Consider the following 18,639-nt stretch of genomic DNA (forward strand, 5'->3'; position numbering starts at 1 on the left):
CAGCACACCAGCATGGCACATGTATACATATGTAACTAACCTGCACATTGCACACATGTACCATAAAACCTAAAGTATAATAATAATAATAATAATAATAAAAAGAGAAAGAGGAAAAGAAAGAGGAAAGAAGGAAGGAAGGAAAGAGAAAGAAAGAGGAAAGAAGGAAGGAAGGAAAGAGAAAGAAAGAAAAAAATAAAGAAAGAGTACAGGCAAAATTTAGTAAAAGGCCAAATATACATGTGAGATAAAAGACTGGATATACTATTTTTCTCAGGATGAGCCTGGGTATTACCTTGCCTTTTCAAATATCCCACATCTAATAATACACACTCGGCTGTACTTAAAATTATCCAATGTTTCACTTTACTTCATGGTAGAAAAACAAAAAGGAATAGAGATTGTCAGGGGTAGATGTCTAACTGGAAAATAAAAAAGGATATGACAGAGCTGATGGAGAGTTAATAATTAAGTAAATTAGACACGTATTTCTTCACGTTTGGGATGGGAGAAGCTTTGAAGAAGAAGCAATGAATACGATTGTAAATTTCTTGTGGGCCTGAGCACTGCTGAAGTACTAGAGCTAAGGCTTCACCTAAGATAGAGATTCATTGTTCCTTTGTACTCTTTCACCTTCTGCCTCTCTTAAATTCCTCCTCAAATTTATAATAGCAACATTATTTCTCACAACAGTCCAATGGTAGTGGCACTCATTCTGTGGCATTAAGATAGCTCATGATGAATCAAACAGTGCATGTCCATCCTATTAGCTGACTTTTGCTAACTATATCTACAAGAGTTACTAGTGATACGTAGGACACTACCAACACAAATTGAGTGAATAATTTTTCTCCTCTTCAGACAATTGCTTCTTATTAAGATCCTTCAGGAGGTTGCTAATTAAGACTGTTACAGGCATTTTATTTCACATTTTCCTCTAATTTCTCTGAACACAGTGTTTTCTGTGCTGTAGAAAGAAGCTGTGGCTGACATTCTGGAATTCATTAGGAGTTTTTCAAGAGCTGAACATCATTATTTCTTCAAGATATCTTCTGCCCCTGTCCCTGATGTCTATAAAAACTATACCTATGTTACCTGGTGAGCAATGGGTGTGGTTTGCCTGTGAGTACAGGCCACAAAGATGTCAATTGGAACTACTGCTACTGGTCATTTCAAAGCACTTGCTTCAAAACACACACAGAAAATTTGAGTGATGTCCCCAAGCCATATAACAAACTAGGTCAGATCACTCTCAGTACGTTACTCAGTTCTGTGGCCCTCTTATTACTTCTTTGACTAACTAAGTGACTATTTTGCTAGTGGGCGATTCATGGAAACCCAATGAAGATTTGTGGGAGGGTGATATGGTTAGGCTTTGTGTCCCCACCCAAATCTCGTCTTGAATTGTAATCCCCAGGTGGTGAGTGAGCAACCCGGTGGGAAGTGACTGAATCATAGGGGTGGTTTCCCCCTGCTGTTTTCATGATAGTGAGTGAGTTCTCACAAGATCCGATGGTTTTATAAGCGCCTGGACTTTCCCCTGCTTGCACTTCTCTCTCCTGCCACTGTGTCCGGAATTAGTGGGTTCTTGGTCTCACTGACTTCAAGAATGAAGCCGTGGACCCTCGCGGTGAGTGTTACAGCTCTTGAAGTGGCACGTCTGGAGTTTGTTCCTTCTGATGTTCGGATGTGTTCGGAGTTTCTTTCTTCTGGTGGGTTTGTGGTCTCACTGGCTCAGGACTGAAGCTGCAGATCTTCGCGGTGAGTGTTACATCTGATAAAAGCAGTGTGGACCCAAAGAGTGAGTAGTAGCAAGATTTATTGCAAAGAGCGAAAGAACAAGCTTCCACAGTATGGAAGGGGACCTGAGCGGGTTGCCACTGCTGGCTGGGGCAGCCTGCTTTTATTCTCTTATCTGGCCCCACCCACATCCTGCTGATTGGTAGAGCCGAGTGGTCTGTTTTGACAGGGCGCTGATTGGTGTGTTTACAATCCCTGAGCTAGATATAAAGGTTCTCCACCTCCCCATCAGATTAGTTAGATACAGAGTATGACACAAAGGTTGTCCAAGGCCCCACCAGAGCAGCTAGATACAGAGTGTCGATTGGTGCATTCACAAACTCTGAGCTAGACACAGGGTGCTGATTGGTGTGTTTACAAACCTTGAGCTAGATACAGAGTGCTGATTGGTGTATTTACAATCCCTGGGCTAGACATAAAGGTTCTCCACGTCCCCACCAGACTCAGGAGCCCAGCTGGCTTCACTCAGTGGATCCCGCACTGGGGCTGCAGGTGCAGCTGCCTGCCAGTCCCGCGCCGTGTGCCCGCACTCCTCAGCCCTTGGGTGGTTGATGTGACTGGGCGCCGTGGAGCAGGGAACCGCCCTCATCTGGGAGGCTCCGGCTGCACGGGAGCCCATGGAGCGGGTGGGAGGCTCAGGCATGGCGGGCTGCAGGTCCCAAGCCCTGCCCCCAGGGAAGGCAGCTAAGGCCCGGTGAGAAATCAAGCACAGCGCCGGTGGGCTGGCACTGCTGGGGGACCCAGTACGCCCTCCACAGCTGCTGGCCCGGGTGCTAAGCCCCTCATTGCCCGGGGCTGGCAGGGCCCGCAGGCTGCTCCGAGTGCGGCGCCCGCCAAGCCCACGCCCACCCGGAACTCCAGCTAGCCCGGAAGCGCGCCGCGCGCAGCCCCGTTTCCCGCTGGCGCCTCTCCCTCCACACCTCCCTGCAAGCTGAGGGAGCTGGCTCTGGCCTTGGCCAGCCTAGAAAGGGGTTCGCACAGTGCAGCGGTGGGCTGAAGGGCTCCTCAAGTGCCGCCAAAGTGGTAGCCCAGGCAGAGGAGGCGCCCAGAGCCAGCGAGGGCTGGAGGACTGTCAGCACACTGTCACCTCTTACCACCATGTGAAGAAGGTACCTTGCTTCCCCTTTGCCTTCTGCCATGATTGTATGTTTTCCGAGGCCTCCCAGCCATGTGGAACTGTGAGTCAATTGAACCTCTTTCCTTTATAAATTACTCACTCTTGGGTATTTATAACAGTGAGAAAATGGACACAGAGTAAAAATTTATTTCAAATTTATAGTTGTATTCTCAGTACTATGCCTGTGCCAAGCCATTTGATGAGGATTATCTGTGTTTGATGACTGGTGCATAATTAGGTTAAGACTGCAGATATACAGAGTAATCAACCACCTAAGCAGTGTGGTTTATGGATTTTCCAAAAGTATTCTCTTACTGATTTCGTCTCTCCCAACAGCTTACCATCATACCTCAAATTTTCACTAGAATCATTCCTTATAGGTCCCCTCAAGACAAAGTTTTTGGCTGCTTAGAGCAATCTGCTTTGAGGGGGAGTGAGAGATTGAATAATTAAGACTCTGAATTGCCAGATGCTGGATGATCTCAGAAGTGTATTCTCAGACCACACCTCTTATCTGTTTAAGCTCTTTAAGTGACCTTACTCAATTCAATGCCATTAAATAACATTTCTATAAATAGATTTCCAAATTTTATTTTTACTATAACTTTTACACTGTGATCGGGTATTTTTTTTTCTAATTTACTATTAAATGATGCCGCTTGAATGTCCAATCAACATCACAAACCCCATTGAAAAGCAAGTTCTTCTCCCAGCCTTCTCCATTTTATCAAAAAGTACACCACACACTCAATGGTGCAGGTCTGAATAGAGGAGTTATTTTTGGTTTCTTTGTTTGTTCACCTTGCACATCTAATTTATTAGTGAGTCTGGTCAGTTCTGCATTAAAAATATATCCATTCTCTGCACCATGCCCAGAATAATCTTATGTAAATGGGATTAAGACAGTTTCCTATTTAAATTTCTCTAATATTTCCTCATAGAATTTAGAGTAAAATTGCAAATCCTTATCATGGACTCAAGACGCTGTGTATTGCTCTCTGGACTCATCTAGTACCAGTCTTCCCAGGTTCACTATGCTTTGATGTTCAATCACCTTGGACTTCTTTCTATTCCTTAAAGCAGTAAAATATTTATAATCAAAGACCCCTCTCTGTAAAACTTAGGGTAGCTCCTTTGTTTCATTCCTGTCCTAACTCCAAGGCAAGGAAGCCTTTCTTAACTAAATAGTCTCCTCTGTCACCCCTCTCATGTAATAATGGCATTGCTGTTACAGCACTTACGAACTCTGAATTACTTGACTTATTTATTTGTTTACTTCTTTTTCTCTGACCCCCTCCTGGGGAATCTTATCTGGCTTATTCATCATTCCCAGGGCATATCTGAAACAATTCTTAAAATATTGTAGCCACTCCATACATATTATTTGAAGAAATGTAGAAGGGATAGCAGCAAAATCCTGGTCTCCTAATGTATAGCCTGCGTTTTCTTTCCAGTTAATTGGCACATTTGTAGTAAGTACCACTGTATACATTAGTGTAAAATATATCTTAATGTATAAAATAGATTATGCTATAGGAACAAATTAACCTCAGAATCTCAGTAGGTTAATACACAACTTTTGATAATTATTCATGGGAAGTCTGGTGTCAGTCGATGAAGCTGTTATTCCACCTGGTGACTCAGGGATCCAGATTCCCCACATGATATAATGTTGCCTTCTCCCCAGGGAGGTAGCACACTAGCTGTTAAGCATTTAGCCTAGAAGTGAAACAAGTAATTTCTGATAAATTAGTATTGACTGGAACTAGTCTCACAGCCTAATGTAATCGCAAGGGAGGATGGATTATTTAGGAGAACACCTGGTATATTTGGTAAGCAGTGCTGCATCTAACCTACATTAATGGTGTGGAATAGAAATACGATGGGGAAGGGAATAGGAGAAAAGAGGTTGGGAGATTAAAACAGTTTTTAAAAATAGCAAAGAGAAAGGGGGGAAAAGCTAAACTGAAATATACTGACATTGCTCTCTAGGCTATATGCACTGCTAATGGAAGCTAATGGAAGGCTAGTTATAATCTCCACACTGGTGAATATATACACTTGTATAAATGTATATGTGTGTGTATGTGTGTGTGTGTATGTATATAGACTCCCATTTGGTTTGCAGCTGTAGCTAACATTACTTCCAGCTCCTAGTACTATTGGAAAGTTTGTCTCTTAAAGTCATGTTCTTCTTGATCCCTTTGCTCTAAAGTATCTTCCCACTCTCAGATGACTCCACCTCAGGCTTGCCTTTATGTTCCACTTCACAGCTAATCATCTTAGATTAATACCAGGGGCACTTTTGCCTAATGGAGTTTCAGCAAGAAAGAGAGAGAGAGCCGGGAAGAAAGCCCCTGCTAAGTGAATATGTCTACTCATTTTCTTCTGTGTTTTACATGCTCTCTGGTATAAAAGAAATCACTGAAGTCAATGGATTAAATATAAATGTGAAGTAAGGAAATATGTGATAAAAGAGAGACGGATAAAAATGTACTTGAGCCCAATGGGTGGACCATGTGGTGAGCTGATATAGTACTTTAATTCTGGTATCCCTGTGGCTAGCCCAGGTTGACAACATTTCAAAGATGACAATTATTTGGAATAAATCCAAGATTATACTTTAAATAAAAATGTTCATAAATCATAGCTCTTCCACTATGAATAGGACAACCACATAAGCAATTACTTATAGAAGCAGTATTATCTTGCAATTCAAGCTGTTTCTTAAGTTGATTTTACTAAAAGCATATTTTTTCCACCAAAGTGAACAATGAAAACATTCAACTTATCTTGCTTTGTCCTGTATATGAAGTCCAAGTAAATGAATCATTTATTCTCTCCAAAAGTGATATGAATAAAAATATGAATTCAAAATCAAAGAGAAAAAGCCATTATGCCTAGAGTGAAGGGAGCTGGGGCAACTGTTGCAAAATGAGACTGTCAGGGTGGGAAAGAGTCAGGATCCACTTCACCCGATGAGAACATTGAGCACCATAAGGGACTCTGGACTCGAAAGAAAGCACCTCTTTTCTGCCCATTGGGCAGCATGTATAGTGTTTAGAATCAGCATCTTCAACATCCACTATTGGATGTGTTAATACCAGCTTTGTGTCATTGGGTGAGTTTTTTAACTCACATGTGTCAGTTACATCCTTTGTGCAATGAAGATTTAAACCTCATGGAATGGATTTAAATAAGATAATGCATGTGGAGCTCATAGCACGGTCCTGGTCACATCTTAAATGCTGCTGATTTGGTTTGGTTGTATCCCCACCCAAATCTCATCTGGAATTATGTCTCCCACAATTTCCAGGTGTTGTGGGAAGAACGTGGTGGGAGGTAATTGAGTCATGGGGGTGGGTCTTTCCCATGTGTCCTCATGATAGTGAATAAGTCTCATGAGATCTGATGGTTTTAAAAGTGGGAGTTTCCCTGCACAAACTCTCTCTCTTTGCCTGCTGCCATCCACATAAGATGTGATTTGCTTCTCCTTGCCTTCCACCATGATTGTGAGGCTTCCCCAGCCATGTGTAACTGTAAGTCCATTAAACCTCTTTCTTTTGTAAATTGCCCCGTCTCCCAGTCTACATCTTTATCCCAAGGGCTTCCTGCCCTCGAAATTCAGTCTCCAAGTTCTTCAGTTTTGTGACTCAGACTGGCTTCCTTGCTCCTCAGCTTGCAGATGGCCTATTGTAGGACCCTGTGTGTGAGTTAATACTACTTAATAAATTCCCCTTTATATACATATATCTATCCTGTTAGTTCTGTCCCTCTAGAGAACCCTGGCTAATACAGCTGCTCTGAAGCTTTGATGTTGGCAGGAGTACTATCAAGAATGATAAACTATATATACATATATATACACATATATAAAACACACAGACACACATATATATATACATACATATATATGTATTTAACTCTTAGGCAATTTATAAATGCTCATTTTACTTTATAATAGATTTTAATATTATTGCTGCTTTCCTATCACAAATTTCTATAAAAGCCAGGCAACATATAAAAGCCATACTTCTTCAATTTCTTAGTGTGGACAAAATATTTTTCAGTATTTCTGTGTTAGTTCAGTTCAGTTATATTCCAGTTGCTTTTTAAACTCTAGGAGAAAAAATGTATCAGGGTAGATTATGATACTCACTCATTTGACATGGGAAATGGCTCTCACCCACATGCCAATGTGATAGGTGTTTCTTGATACAAAAGGAAGCTGTAAATTCAATTTCAGTAAATGTTACTTTGCCAAATACTGAATAAAATTCTGAGAGATGCAGAGAAAAAAATTACAGAAGACAAATCCATATTAGTTCCAAATTAGATTTCTTTAACACATTGAAAAATACTAAAATGTCACACAAATGGATTCAGTCTGCAGACTACTTTGGACAAAATTGCCTTTTAAAATGGAAAGTAAAGATGGTGACACTTAATATCATGCCAGTGAAAATCCCAGTAGAAAAATCTTGGTAAGGGGACTGATTGAAACTTTAAAAAATTATTTTAGTATTATTTGGAAGCATTTATATTATAGCAGTGGCTTTAAATTTTTTTGGATTGTGACCTATAGTATGAGGCATATTTAGAATTGTGATCCAGTTTATACAAACATATAATACACATACACAAGCAAAAGAAAATGAATTTTCATAAATAATATTTATCCGGAATACATCCAATAAAGTCTACTATTTTTATTTTATTATCTTTAAAATATTTGTTAAATTTTAAGAAATTGATTCCCAGAACCTTAAAAGAGTTATGGCCTACCTACATTTAAATTATGCTGTTTTACAAAATAGTTAATTACATTGTTAAAAATAAGAGTTAAAAGGAATTTTTACCTTATTATATATTCATATATATTAGAAAGCTACAGACATATGGTTGCAACAATAGGAAGTCCTAAGTTATACCTATATTTACATAAACAATTTTATATACAATAAAAACGCTATTTTAGTCAGCAATATGATAATATATTATACAAAATGTATCTTAGTGTAGGCCTTTGTTATTTTGGGGAAATGATATTTAGATTATTTACTTCACAACTTACATCTAAACAAACTGCAGAAGTATTAAAAATATAGGTGCAAAAAATGAAATGATCCAAGTACTAGAAGATTATGAAGATTATTTGTGTAATTTTGGGTTGTGGAAGGTCAAGAGTGATGACAAAGTCAGAAATCATTAAAAAATGATAGAATCAACAACCCACAATGTGAAAATGTTTATATGTTAAAATCATTACAAAGACAATTAAAATCCGAATGATAGCCTGAGAATAATTTTTAAAATATATAATAAACAAACTATCTCTAATGTGGAGATGTCTTCCTTGATAATTAAAATAAACACCACCAAAATATAAATAGCATGTGCAAAGCATAAACCTAAATAATTAGTAAGGAAATTTAAAAAATCAAGTTGATTATTTTAAAAAGTTCAAGTTAAAACAATGATAAACTTTTGTACTTATGAAATTGAAAAATTTGTATTTTTAAGGTTATAAAACCCACTGTTATTTAGCTGACATTTATTGAGTGCCTTCCCTATGTTAGACACTATTTTAAACATTCAGTATCCTGCTTAATATTTCTAGAAAACCTATAAGTAGATACCATAACTACCATCTCTGTGTAGAGGACTTTGAGGCTAAGACAGGTTAAGTCATATGTCTAATAAGTAGTGGAGTCAGGTTTTGATGCCAAGAAATCTGAAATCAGAGCCCACACTTTTAATCAAGATTTACTTGTGCTTCTAATACTGGCTAGAGTGTAAAAAAAGTATTGTTAGAGGTAGTGTAGGTGGTACCATCTTTCTAGAAAGGACTTCATAAAATATTCCCCAAGCACTAAAAATATGCATGCTGTTTGGACTATCAATTGTATTTTTACAAACCTATTCAAGACATAGCTACAAACTCATGCAAATAATTCATTGTGCACATTTCCACACAAATTTTTCAATAGCAGAAAACTAAGAGAAAATAAAGAGATTAAATATTTACTAATTGAATACATTGTTTGTGGCATATTCATGTCATGGAATACCTTTTAGCAATTGAAATATTGCCTTTGATGAATAGTTGTTGACAAATATAGTAAGTATATAAAACAGATTGTAAAACAATGTGTATAACATGACTTTTACCAGATACTTTTAGTTTTTTATTTACATCAATTCTCCATTTTTTTCCTACTCTACTTTCTGACCCTTAAGGCTGATCTGTCTGGATTTTATCAACAGAGTTCCTATCCCTATGAACTTGGAATTGATAGGTTTGGAAATCCCAGTACCCAATGGAAGAAAGTGTCTTCTAGAGAAAATAATAATAAATTTAGTGAAATATCTTCTTCATTTGAACCCTTAAAAATAAAAAGAAATAACAGAAGCCCAAGAAAGATGTCAGTCACTTTACTGAGCATGGTAATTGATTACAATTACAATGAAAAGGAATTGACCTACAGCTATGAAATGGGAGCAAAGAAGAATCCTTTTGGGATCTAATGATGCTGCTGAGGCATCTCTGAGTACTCCTTTCCTCAATATTGTTGTCCAATAGAAGGCCATTCAACCAAATAAATACAGAAACAAGAACTCAATAATTGTAGGAAAAAAGTTTGAATTTATCCTACAAGGTAAAGTACCCCATTCAGACAAAGTACTGGCATAGGGTAAAGGAGAAAAATGTGTTATAGAAAGAAGCATTTCTGAGGTATGTCTGTGTGGTAGGTTGTATGTCCAAACTGTTATGACTCCAAGGTATAACATGTGATGGGATTTTGTGCATCCTCTGTGTTGGAGATGTAAACTTTTCACATGGTAGAAGGATGATATGGTTTGGCTGTATCCCCACCCAAATTTCATCTTGAACTGTAGTTCCCATAGTCTTCATATGTCATGAGAAGGACCCGGTGGGAGGATACTGAATCATGGGGGCAGTTTTCCCCATGCTATTCTTGTGGTAGTTAGTAAGTTCTCATGAGAACTTATGGTTTTATAAGGGGCTTCCCCCTACACTTGGCTCTCATTCTTCTCCTTCCTTCCGCCATGTGAAGAAGGATATGTTAGCTTCCCCTTCCGCCATGATTGGAAATTTCCTGAGGCCTCTCCAGCCATGCTCAACTGAGTCAATTAAACCTCCTTCCTTTATAAATTACCCAGTCTCAGGTATGTCTTTATTAGCAGTGTGAGAACAGACTAATACAAAGGACACGGGTAAATTCTGAGGATCAAATAGAGTTGATAGTACAAATATCTTCCATTTGTATATATAGATTTGCCCTCTCTCTCTTCTGTAGACTACATAAGCAGGGTTCCTACTCCATCTGATTTTATTTGAATTTATCCAGTGCAAAGCCCTAAAAAGAGATCAGAAGGAGGGATTAGAGTAAGATCAGAGTAAGTACTAATTTCCCTGGCTCACTCTCTGCAAGTTTCCCATAGACTGGCTGGGTCCCTTGACCATGCTCGTGTTTCCTAACAAGGTGAATGACTCTATACAACTCTTTATCCTTCTAGGTTCCAGTGACTATGTCCCCATTCTCATTTATTTGTCCCTGGGGTTGAAAATAGCTCACCAGGAACAAGCTCTGTGTTACTGTACTAACTTTTGTGGTTCCTCTATATTCAAACCTTTGTAACTTCTCCCCTTTTAATATAAACCTTCTTAAGTATCCATTAGAGTGTCTTATGTATTCAGTCTGGAGAAAACATATAAGAGAGGTTAAGCAAGTGCCCTACAGTCCTGACTCAAAATTTAAGTACAACCTCAAAAATATTTTTAAAATATTTATCTACTTATTACTTTTGTTTACTGAAAAGCCTTGGAGACAATGACTAACCCAGTAGCAATGAGCATCCCTAGCATCCAGATTGTGCTTCTGCAGTAATAGCTGATACAATGTGTGATGGTTAATTTTACGTGTCAACATGACTGGGTCAACAGATACCTAGATAGCTAGTAAAGAATTATTTCTGAGTGTCTCTGTGATGGTGTTTCTGCAGGAAACTGGCATGTGTGAGTAAGTGGACTGAGTGGCAAATATCACCCTCAAGGTGGATGGGCAACATTCAATGAACTGGGGGCCCACAGAGAACAAAAAGGCAGAGGAAGGATGAATTCTTGCTCTTTTTCCAGAGCCAGGGTCCCCTTCTTTTCCTGGCATTTTGGAGGTAAGAACTCCAAGTTCTCTGGCTTTTGAACTCCAGGACTCACACTTGGACGGTGGGCTTTTGGGCCTTTGGCCTCAGACTGAGAGATACACCATTAGCTTTCTTGGTTCTGAGGCTTCTGGACTTGAACTGGGCCACACTTTCAGCTTCACTGGTTCTCCAGCTTGCGGATGGCCTATCATGGGACTTCTTAGCCTTTATAATTGTGTGAGCCAATTCCTCTAATAAATTCCCTCTCATATATCTATTTCTACATATCTACATCTATCTATCTACATCTATCTATCTATCTATAGATAGATAGCTGTAGATACAAATACTACACACACACACACACACACACACACACACACACACACACACACACACATATATGTAGTATTATATTAGTTCTGTTTCTCTGGAGAACCCTTACAAATACACCAAGTCAGGGGCAGGAAATGCAAAAGATGACTCTGGCATCTTGGCATACCAGAGAGCATAGAATCTCTCTAAGACTACGGGGGTAAATGGGACAATTTGAGATTTAATTAAAATAAACATTGAAATTGATCTACACTTGTTTAATATGTTTAAACTAACAAGTTTAGTATATATGTATGTGTGTGTGTGTGTGTGTGTGTGTGTGCGCGCGTGTATATATATATAGATGTATAATTGGTTATCTACTGAGGGAACGAATTCATTATCTTGAAAACTGGCTAAATCAGAGAAAATAAATATTTGACATGCCTTTCTATATGAACACTGCATCATAGAATAAAAAACTAATAGGTTTGTGTGTGGTATCTCTGGAAATATTTCTTAATTTTGGCTATTTGAAAAGACTCATAAGATTCCACAGAATATACTCATTTAAGACTATTATTTAAAGTCAAAGGGGATAGTACATCAAAAGAAAGAGTTCAGACAGGCATTTGGAGATCCATGAGACTTTCAGATGCAACCTCTATATGGTTCTTATTCAAACACAGATATACATCTCTTATTCAAGCATCAAGATCTGTACAAATAATTTTGGCTTTAGAAGAGCTCGAGGTAGAAGTTTCTAGAAAATCTTTTATGGCCTTCTGGTCACACAATCATCCAGGCTGTGTAACCCATTGTGTTAGTTGAAAATCGTCAGTAAACAAACCAGCCCTGGAGCTTTGGGGTCACCCACGGGAGTTTTGGAGTTTAAATCGAACATCGTAACTGCCACTGTACTTATCTTGGTCAAGAGTTAAAGGCAGACATCCAGGCTTCCCTAGAGAAAAAAAGACAGTTTTCTGAGGCTAGCTGTAGGTAAACTCCACTCTATAAAGCCTATTTATAAAATTATTTCAGCCAATTAATGAAAAGAAAATGATAGAATTAGGAAATCACTATTTCACAATCAGCAATGAATGAATGGATTTAAGCATTTTGCATTCCAGCTGCGAATATCAATAAGAGAGAAAAGACATTTTATGCCTCTTAATAAAGAAAACATTTTGAAGGCGATCATTTCTGAGATTGATGAAGTCTCTGGATACAAATTCTAATTTTTAGGAAATATAGGAGACAGAAGAACACATTAAATTGCACCATGAGTATGCTATCAGCAAATCTAGTCTGACAAACTCAAGTCAAATGTTTGTAGTTTCTTTAAAAGACTATGAGTTGTATATTCTTTACCTGAAAAATTGTATGGAAAAGAAATGGACCACGGGAATCTAAATTTTTTTTTTTTTAAGATTTAAAAGATGCACCAAGTTAAAACTGTGGTAAGTCCATATCATGGTGACTAGGGTTGCATGCACAGTTAGATGATCAAAGCATAAACAAAATGCGAGGAGAGTGGGCCTGCATTGGGATGGAGCACATGGAGGGGCTTCTGACATGGTTTTACAAATCTGTGTTTTATTTTATAATAAAAAGTTTTAAAAGATTAGAGAGAGTGGAATGTTGAGTGGTAAGATAAGGAGTTGGAATTACATTTGATAATATGCAATTATGTATTGATTATCTTTAGTAGAATCAGGTTTTGGAAATTTAAGCTTAAGACTAAATCCCACAGGGTAATTTGAGAATAGCTGAATGAATAGAAACACCATTATTATGGACATCTAGCAGTACTACTTGGCTAATCTTAAGGGCTCTAGATCATGTTTAAATAATAAACTTTTTTGGCATCATAAACACTGTGGTGTAACATCTGTGATGGCTTCACAAAAGGAGCCAGCTGGCTTAGGAAAGAGGGAGAATCTATGCATACCAGGTCTGTTGTAATTTAATGCCAGTGTATCTTTTGGGTTCTTGTATTTGCATAATGCAACAGCAGATAGTAGATAACGAAATCTTTACCCCAACAGTATGTTTAATTCTTAAAAGAATTTCTGATCTTATTTCTGTTTACTGCTACTCTCATATAATAGGTAAAGACCTTGATTTCAAGTGGGAGGTTTGCTGTCATTAAAATGGTTGAATTAGCAGGAAAGCAAAATTACTGTAGCCTTCATTGAAGTTTTTGAGAAAGAAACTTAGACTTGAATACTAAAGTATAAAGTTTGTAATAGGTTATCAAAGGTTTTTCTGTGGTTTTAAATGGAACGAGTAAGCTGAGGGTAAGGAGCAACAGAGTTGAGAAGCAACCATTATTATAGAGATAAAAATAGATTTTCTTTGAATACTGGAGGGAGGGTAGATATTTGAGATAATATGATATATGAATATCTTAACTTTTTATCCAGGAAAAGAAGAAAAATGTAGTGTGGTGGTAATATTTATTCATGTGAGAATATTGGGGAGAAAGTATGAAGGGAAGGAAGGAGGGGGGAAAAGGTAGATTTTGTGTGAAGATGAAGTGTCCTTAACTTTCCAATTCTGAGTTTTTGATAATGACAGTTCTTCTACTCAAAATAATCTACAGATAATTTAATCACTAGCATTCTTAAAATGGGGAGTGCTGTGTACGCTTAATAACTCTCATTCTGTATTTTTGATATAGCAGAACATATTGTTTCTTTTTCTTGAAATGATGTCTAATTTCTAAAGTAATAAGAGAAGCAAATAAACCGTAGTAAGCCATATGTTGCAAAGGTCTACAATATTTCTGCACCATAGCAGGGAAGACACACACACACACAGAGTTCTGTGTGAGTGGTAAAATTTTAGTAACTTGCATTATTATATTTTGGTAATATCTCAGGCTGGAGTAAAGATGGTCATACCCAGCACAGATGAAAATGAAAAAAAAAACCTAAATACCAGCCAAGATATGCTTGTGATATGCTAAAAATGAATTTCAACTACTGAAAGCACCACATAAGAGGAAACTATCAAAAAACTGCCAGGTTTGAGATTTAGAAATGTCACTCACTGGTGCCGTTTCCAAACAAAAAGCTTTTATTCTTGTGGCAGGTTTTCACAGCTTAACAGATAAGCTTGTGTTAGGTGTTTGCATGTTGCTTTTTAGAGAGGTATTTTATAAAACGAGGACGACAGTGTGTCTGAGAAAAGAAGGAGTTAATGGGTTAAAAACTGTGTAAATGTTACTCCAGTAAAATTACAGCTTGTTGTTCAGATGAATACTCTCCACTTCTCATATAGCTTTAAATTATGGACAAATGCTTGCAATTGTGAACTCCGTACATTGTGGCTGCCTGTTCCCAGGCTTCATCAACCAGGGTTGTCCAATGGGATTACTGTAAGCCTTCACGGCAGTCTGCCAGCCACTGATGAGAAACTCATATCCCTGGATGTTAGATTGCTCTCTTTATTCTATCCTTGTGACGGCTGTGATTGCTGTCATGGTGTTAGGTTAGAAATTAGCATTTTGTGGCCCTAATTTTGCCATCCAGAACATACTCAGAAAAAGAAAGACTCAAAGAATAGTAATTTCTTCTGTCAAAAAAGGAACACAGAGCCACCATGATACAGATGTCTACAAAACTTCGGTCAGGAAATAGTGTATGATCCTGGTTGGCGAAGTGCATGTGGTGGGAGTTTTACTCTGATCACAGACCTCTGCTTAGAAACTAATGGTTTTCATTTTATAAAACTAAGATTGAATGAAGAAACTAGGAATGAGTCCTTAAAAATGTTCCTTTTTTTTTTTTTTTGCTAGGCCAAAAGCCCAATTTTTGGCATCATTTCAGTTCTTATATCTAGAAACAATGACAATATGTATGTATTTTCTTGTAATAGTCTCTTTCTGATAGATAGGTTTAAGAATACTATGAAAAAAATGCAAGATAAAGGTGTTGTGAAAAATAAAGTGGTAAATATCATTAGTTTTTTTGTGTGTGTTTTTTCCCTAAATCATTATGGAGAAATGGTTACAGCAGTACTATTATGACAATCAATGTTTTGTGACATCAATGATTCTGTAAATGTCCTTGTGTTACTTTTTTCTCTCTATCCTATATTTGCTGATGGCTGTGTACTTACTAGACAATTATTAAATAACTAACTGACTTTTAAAATTTTATACGACCTACACTGTGGTTAGAACTTACATAAATTTAATTTCTACTCTGTATGCTGGAGATTAATTACAGTAAAAAAATGAAAGCGATTTAAATTTTGGTAAAAAGAATGATATAGTTTCCTTATCTTCTGATTCTTCCTAGGCTATCCACAGACATGCTAATTTTTCCTGTCATTAACAGTGAGCAAGCTAGAAGGATTCTGACATGTGAGGTGCACAGATTCTGTTTAGGAGCCTTGATTTTTATCCACCCAAGCTTATCCGTCATCTTTAATCATGCAAAAGGCAGAATTACTTAATCATTTCATTTTATTGAAAAGAAAAAGAAAGATTTACATTCAAATGATGACATGCAAGAAAAAAATAAATTGAAAATGATTATGAGGAGAGGGTAATGTGGAGACGAAAGCTCCATTGGTTTTCTGATGCTCATTTAAAGCAATGATCTAGTGAAGCCGAGATATTAAAGCACTGATGATGTTGGCTGTTGGGGTATATCTTATCTTTGCATTTTAACTCGCATTCCTAGACTGCATTCTTAGCAAATTATGTGGGGGATGCGATGTCAGGCCAAATAATTAAATATTAGACCTAATTGTGCACCTCTCCCTACCTTTACTCCAGGTTGGATTATACCCTTATGATAATCTTATATAGAGGACCATGACTCCAAAATTTAAATTTTCAAGTCCTTGAAGATCTTTACAAAAAATACTTGTTTTTAAATTCCACAGTGCAAAATAAACCAAATTACTCAGACTCTAATAATTATCAAGTTCAGCTGTATACACTAATGTAAGCTTATTTTTCTCAAGCAAACGAGTTATTTTTCTTTTTGATATATATTATTAGTGTTCTTTACTTTTATTGACAATAATACATGTTTTATATAAGCAGTGGCTTTTATGCATTGCTTCATATTAGAGAGTTGGATTAGTGTATTATAAATAGTTGTCTGGAACATTTTCAAGGCCCTTTGCCCATGTTTTCTATTTATTTTACTTGTTTCTATTTTTAGTTGAAATATAATGTTACTTTCCAAAAATGAGGCATTTTTAAAAGTTTGTGAAGATATCAATTGACAATAATTTTTAATTTTTTTTTGGATTATGTAAAACAAGGATTTTTGAAACTATAGTCAGGTCTTTTACGATTTTTTTTCTTTACCTCAAAATGCATATTGTCTTATAAGAGTCAGTTAACATATTTCTGAAAATTGTGTTTAAAATAATCAGTTGCACGAAATAAGAGTAATTATATATGAGGAAAATTAAGAAAAAATGTTTTTGATTTTTCTAAGGCCAACTTTTAATCATATTTATTCTTTTCCTCTTATAAATAATTGTTTAACATGTACTATGTGCCAAGAACAGTGCTAAATAGTGTGGATATAGCTGTGAACAAAACTCCTGGTCTCTAAGATACTTTGTTACATTTTTCCCACAGCACAAATAATTTAAAGATCCAGGAATGAAAAAACAATGTATTTTCTGCTATCCTAAATATGTAATTGGCCATATTTTCACTAAATTTGAATGTCTTCATATGCACAACTATACAAGCATTTAGTCACTCAGTGATATTAAACTACTTCAGTATTGGTCAGCATAGTTAGACTTTACATGGCACGCATAATGCTTATTTTGAATTTAAATAGCACAATTTGAGATGATCTTAAGATATTAATATTTCTAATATAAACAAATGCAATCAACAAAACAGTTCAGTGTGATTTAACATAAAAATTAAAAGATATAATTGAAAGATTGAAATGACTTTTGTGTTTAAGTTACAATGATTTTATATAACCTACAGTAATTGTAATTTGAAAAACCATATAATCTATATAATTAGGTTTTAGAAATTCATGATTTTTGATATCATCCCTAAGGACAGGGAAGCATATATTAAAAATCAACTCTTTTTTTGCTAACCTAACCTAAAGTATCTTTTAAATTCCAGGCTCTACAATTGTTACTTTATATCACAATCCTTTTAAGGAGATAAAGAAAATTCTACTTTTCTTGTACTTCATTGGAGACTTTGCTGCTGGATAATTCAAGAACTTTCCTTTACATTTTTAGACAGCCTCATCACTTACAAAGCCATATGCAGTTATTTCTACATACAATAAAGAATTGAAAATATCACAATATAAAATTAATATAAAATTAAGAACTGTAATTTTATATAACTAAATTATCCAGTAGTCTTTCAAAATTAGTTAAGTAAATTAACATATTTTATTCATATACATATTAAAAACTTGGTTACATTAAAAATTCATGTATAATTTATTGAAAACAGATGTTTGATATTAATTTATATGAATATTTGCTTATAGTGAATTTTGAACTCTATTATTACAAAATAGAAACAAAATATGCAACTACTGCAATTTAAAGATAGCACTGTTATGTAAAACCAAGTTAATATTATAATCAATTTTTTAAAAGAAATTCACAATTTCTATCACAGAAAAAATTGGATTTTCTTTTTCTGATAATCTATTTTTAAATATTTTAGTATAATTTGTCAAAGGTGAAATAAAACATTCTTTATGCTAGATAATAATATAAAATTTAATTAAAACCATAAATTTCCTGCATGCTTTACTGTAATGCTGGTTTTCAAAAACAAACAAAAAAGCAGATCTAAATTATTTTATATTTATATTGCTTCTTCAAACATAGTATGTTTAAACTTTTCAATAAAATTTTTTTAAACGTAGTTTTTATTAATGCATTCATATATTTAAAGCACTTGAAATTATCTATTTCTTTGCAATTAAAATGAAAACTTAGAAACAGACAGAAGGAGTCAGAAAAATAAGAATTATAGGATCAAACAAGAGGGGAATGATAATATATTGGGCTACTTTAACTTTATAGCAATAGGTGGCACTGTTACCTAAATACTCTTTGATTTGAACTGAAGAACTGGAAAAGAGTTGTCTCTGTGTATAATTTCATATATGTAAACAAATGAGAACACAGATAAAAACTTCAAAAATTTCAGGGATCTTTTGTTATCATTATCATTTACTTAGTATTATATTTATTTATACAGCCAGCAG

The 18,639-nt window shown here is 36.0% G+C and overlaps 1 long non-coding RNA gene across 2 annotated transcripts in view; it reads left to right on the plus strand.

Moving 5' to 3' along the window:
- Nucleotides 1-2,703: 2,703 nt before the first annotated feature.
- The window catches only part of LOC129042931 (uncharacterized), a 304,280-nt gene continuing 288,344 nt past the window's right edge, over nucleotides 2,704-18,639 (plus strand). For both annotated transcript variants that reach the window (XR_008504235.2, XR_008504234.2), the window contains exon 1: nucleotides 2,704-2,909. This is a non-coding gene — a long non-coding RNA (uncharacterized LOC129042931). The remainder of the gene's footprint in view (nucleotides 2,910-18,639) is intronic.

This window comes from Pongo pygmaeus, chromosome 7 (assembly GCF_028885625.2).
Source record: "Pongo pygmaeus isolate AG05252 chromosome 7, NHGRI_mPonPyg2-v2.0_pri, whole genome shotgun sequence".
Classification (NCBI taxonomy): Eukaryota; Metazoa; Chordata; class Mammalia; order Primates; family Hominidae; genus Pongo; species Pongo pygmaeus.